Source organism: Talpa occidentalis, unplaced genomic scaffold (assembly GCF_014898055.3).
Source record: "Talpa occidentalis isolate TD23 unplaced genomic scaffold, MPIMG_talOcc4v2.1 talOcc4.5, whole genome shotgun sequence".
In the NCBI taxonomy this organism is placed as follows: domain Eukaryota; kingdom Metazoa; phylum Chordata; class Mammalia; order Eulipotyphla; family Talpidae; genus Talpa; species Talpa occidentalis.
This window is the reverse complement of record NW_023604861.1, coordinates 131,829,047-131,834,244: the sequence shown is the minus strand read 5'-3', so window position 1 is coordinate 131,834,244 and position 5,198 is coordinate 131,829,047.

Genomic DNA, 5,198 nt, shown 5'->3' with positions numbered 1-5,198 from the left:
CTTCAGTGGGGTGATTGTGGGGAAATAGATTTGTAAACATTCCAGCGAGAATGGCTTCCTTGCTGAAAGGCTGTTTTGGAAGCTGCCTTTGTGAAACAAGACTGTGTTCCACTAATGTCATCTTGATTCAGAGAGCAATTTCTAGTGCACCAGCCGAACTGCTTACAAACAAACAAGTGGACTAAGTAGGACCAACATGAGCCTGGACATTGGTATTTTATCATGAGCAGACGTCCAAAGAATGGTCTGTGGGTGACTTTGCAATAACGTGTAACTTTTCTTGGTAAAAGGAATGGCACCTCTCCTGTTGACATACTCTTAAAAAGATGGCAGGATACCCATGTACAATGTGAACTGAAGAAAAGTGCCACCCTCCCCATCTTAGAATGCTCCATCTTGGCAAGAGCCCAAACCTGCCATCTGTCAAGAGGGGCAGGACCCCAAAACTGGCTGTGATGCTGGTTACCTGTCCTATCTGGACAGGAGCATTCAGGGAATAAAAGGCCTGGATTCCAGTGCAGGCCTTGTAAGGGGCAGTAAGTCCCTAATTCTTTGGAAACTCTGATTCCTCATCTGTAAAATGATAAGTGAAAGAAGTTGGCACACGGGGTGCTTATGGCTTCTTCTTGCTCTAAGCATTTACATTCTTTGTGTTTCCCTTTGTCCCTGACAGTATAACTCTTTGAATTCAACTCTGAACTCTGTGTCCCTCACCTTTCTCTGCCAGGTGGGCTGGGCAGTCTTTCCCTATCTGGGTGCCCACTAAATAAACATGTGGTTGGCCAACCCCTTGGCATCAGATATTTTCAGATACAAAAATGTAGCTTCTCTGGTTTCTAACAAGGGAACTATTATTAAGACCAACCACACAGCAGAGAAGGACTCACTCAGGGGCCTCCCTGGTGGCTCAGCGTTTGAGCGCTGGGTTGCGAAGCTGCCCGCGGCTTCTGCGGCGCCGGTTCGATCCCCGGCTGCTCCCCGGCCACCAGAGGAGGGTCCCGCATGGTGCACAGACCTCTCCTGCCGCCCGCTGCTCCCCTCAGCAGTGTACTTCAGTCCTTCTGCCTGTTCTGCTCCCTGCTCTGGCTCTGGTGAATTCTCTTACCCTCCCGTGCTTCTGACTGTACCCAGTGCTTGTATAAATAAATAAATAAATCTTAAGAAAAAAAAGGAGGACTCACTCAGGGTGCAACAAATCACAGGCTAACTAGATTTGCTGAACACTTAAATTATTTCACTAACTATGCCCGTCTGATGTTTTGCCTCTAAGCGAACTGTATAAGGTTGAGTTTAAGTTTGTTTTTTCTCATCCCTAAGAATTATTCTCTGTCCATCAGCCAAGAGGACACGTTTGTTTTATCCTGCCTTCTATCTTCCTGGGTAACCCCCTCACTGTCTCCAGGGAGCTGTCAGGCTGAATCAGCTCTCACCTCCTACAGGGTCTCTGGCCTGGACAAGTTCTCAGCAGTGACGGGCAGACGCCCCTTGCAGATAAGGTTGCCAGATGACTTCTAGGGCTTTGCACCAGGCCCTTTCAAGTCCCCCCATCTCCCTCCCACTTTGCTGACTCTCCTGCTCTCTACCCTGGCACACAGCCTGCCCTCCCGGTCCTGCAGCACCTGCCCTTGGCTCTCCCACCCTCACTGCTCAGAGCCACACACATCGCAAGACTGCAAATACCTTTTCCATCAAGGTTGCTATCTGCCCAAGAAGAGGGATTTTTTCCCCTTTGGAAAAGAAAAAAGCGAATCTCTGAAAGCCAAGCACCCAGGATCCAAAAGTGTTATTTTTCTCTCAGTGACAAGATCACGGTCATCAAAGTCACTCTTTCGGTCAAAGTTCCAACAAGGAGCAGAGGGACCACTTGAAGTAATGGAAAGGCGATCAGTTAACTAGCCTGTCTACAGAGGAGTGAGCGGCACAGGAGCGAGCAGTGCTAAGGATGTTACTTAGGAAGGAAGGCACAGCGCGGTCATTACCTCCTTCAGTCTGGGGGAAAGACGGACAAGGTCACACACGGTTGCCGAAACTTCAGGCGGGGTCACCCGAGAGAATCTGTGACCGTGGGGAGAGTGATCACACCCAACTGTGGCCCAACAGGGAGGGAGCAGAGAAAGAAATACCCGCACCTCCATCTGCCACTTGCCCCACAGTGGAGCTGTGGGGGAGCTGGAAGGCCAGGCGTCCAGAGTTCATCCCTTAAGGTCAGCCTCTGGGCTTGCAGCCTGTTGGAGAATGGAACATGGGCCCCAAGGGTGCCGGCGGGTGATCTCTGCTTTAGTCACTCCTGTTTTAAAAATGTGGCTCTTCATTTTATCTATGACATTTCACACGTGGCTGTTATCTACCCATGATTCCTGCACACCAATGACCAGGGAGTCAAAAGAGGGTCCTACTTCGCTTGCGTTTTTAAGAAAGCTCACACAACTCCCTTGAGAAATGGTTCGTTCAATAGCCTTGTCTCTTAAAGAGGCACGTGGAGAGCTACATTGCTATGACTGGGGTTTCAAACAGTTTCTACCTGCCCACTGAGAATGCGTTTTCTTAACAAGGCTTAGCGTGCCTACTCTCAGGGTTGGCTGGAATGGATTTTGTAAAATGCCTTGACTTCTGAGTGCAAAGTCCCGTGTGTGAGGTAAAGTAATGGCATGCACTATCTGTAATTTCAGAACTTACGCTTATTGTTACAATTACACCTCTCAGACTGTCTATCCCAGAATCCTCTCTGACCAAAAAGACATAAGGCCAACTGGCTGGAGGGCTGGGTGACTGCCCGCATTGCCTTCCTGCCATAGTCAGAGCAGTCTTAACAGGGGAATAATTTGCCCCTTTATCATTTTCTCTCCTTTTTCTCACTCCCCACATCCCCTACCTCGTTCCTCTCTTCCTTTCCTTGCTAAGCCGAGGGACAAACTTTTGATAACAAAGATATTAGTGTTTGAACTCAAACATGCTATATATATATATACACAATATATATATATTATATATTATATATATAATATATATATATAAATGGCATATATATGCCATTTTTTTGATTGCTCCATAAATTTAAGCTTCATCTCGAGTAGATCCACTTTCAAATTGGTGATTTTGATGATTTAATACAGTTACAGTTTTTTTCCATTTATGGACAAGTTTATTATGGCTTTTGTGCTTTGGTTTTGCTTTCTTTTCCTTCCTTTTCCTTTTTCTCTGTGACTGTGTTTGTGGTGGGGCCATACTTGCTTGTATCTGCCCCTAATCCTTTCTCTTCTGAGGCAAAACACAGTCTTAAAATGGCACTTGAGTCTTATCTCATGTAAATATTGGAGACATATGCAGAACCCAGTCAGTGGCTACCCACATCAGAAGTTTCTAAACCTTAGCAGTTGGGAGGACCAAGGCACCAAGTCTCACAACTGGGAAAGGAATCCTGAAGATGTTAACCTCTGCCACAGCACACTGTGGCAGTGTGCTGTCTTACCACATCCTTGTCAGTGTTTATAACATGGAGAAAGGAATTTCATTGCAAGTTGTTTTAAGAACAAATCGGGTGCAATAAATCGAAGGAAGTTTTAATGTACTTAGGTGGTTTGATATGAAGGAAATTAATATTTGGTGTCTTTTCTTTTTTCTCTCCCAAAGCAAGCACAGTTGTCAGACATTAAAATGTATTGCATTTCTTTTTGAAAATTTGGAGAGATCTTAAACTTGATGGGTTTACCGAAGTCTACACATATAAGTTATTTGCCTTCTGAACTGTGGGAGTTTGATGTAACAAGTTCCTGCCAATTGGAACTTAAGTAGTTCTTGCTTCTATGATCTATGTCCTAGAGTTTTTGGAAGTTTGAGTCAGTGAAGTAATTTCAAGTTATGATACTCATAATATATGGTGATAGACACAGTTCCTGACTCTCAGAGGGAAGTAATAGATAGCTTTACTCCCCAGTTATAAAACACCCCAGCTGTTTGGTCATAGGGCATTATTGTGTTCCCAAAACCCATTAGATCTCAACAGCAGAATATATCCCAGTTGTTATTTCTGAAAAATGACCCAACTGGTGGTATGGAGAAGCTATAAAACACAATCTCTTTACCTGCCCTAGAGCGAAGAACTTGTCAGATTAAGATATATATGAACTGCACATATAAAACTTACAGTGGGATATTTGGGTGAGATAGGGACAGTAAGGGATAAGAGTGGAGATTTTCAAGTCTTTAAGATGTAGTAGCAAAGGGCAAGATGTGACTCAGAATTCCACATTGCATTGACTTAGGGGCATATTGACTTCCTTTCTATTCTCTGCCCAATACCATCTCTTCCACTATCCCATCTTATCTATTCAGTTCATAGTTTCCCTATTTAGATATAAATAGAAAAGTGATGTGCCTATCGCTCTGGTTATAGTTGTGCCTAATGGGATGCTTTCAGTACACTCCATTTTTCTGCATCTTCTTTTATGTCAGTGCCCTAGTGTCTGCTTGCACAGACCCAGGCCATTCTCCCAGGCTCTTATCAGATGGGATTGCTGAGCTCCAGAGCCAATGTGCTTTTCTTTTTAAAGTATCACAGATGCAAAGAAGATCCTGAAAGAAGTGCTGGTGTAAACAAATGCAGTCGCATGCAACCGCACAGATCATGGGGATCTGATTCTTAACTCCCAAGTGTTGCTGTTTTCCTTCTGCTCTTCTTGAATCCTAGTGTTCTGGTGTTCCTTTCTTCTTGAATTTTCCCGATGGAATGATGTCTCCTCCTGTGCGATGACTCGATATCCTGCTCTGGATAATAATGATAACTCCTGACATCTCATCCATCCAACCTGCCCGGTGCCTGTGTCTCAGAGGGCCTGGATGTGACAGTACAAGACAGCTCCGCCTGCACAGCTCCAGTGCGGGTGATTCTCCATTTTTCCAGTTTTCTGTTTACCTTGGGTTCTGCCATTCAGAGGAGATTTGGGGAACTTTGTGCTAGATCTCCTTTATATTTCCTTACCAGCATCTCTTTTAGACTTAATCTCTGCTCTGATTTCATAACCAGGTAGACATTCACACATTATCTCTCATGTATGTATCATTCATGGAGGCAAAACTCTATGTTTTATTGATCTACTGGCATCAAATCATTTTCGACTAATTCTTTGTGTTGTGTTGACCCTTATGATCACTGACAGCCCATTAACCAGCAACTATTTATTACCAGCACTTATGTGTTT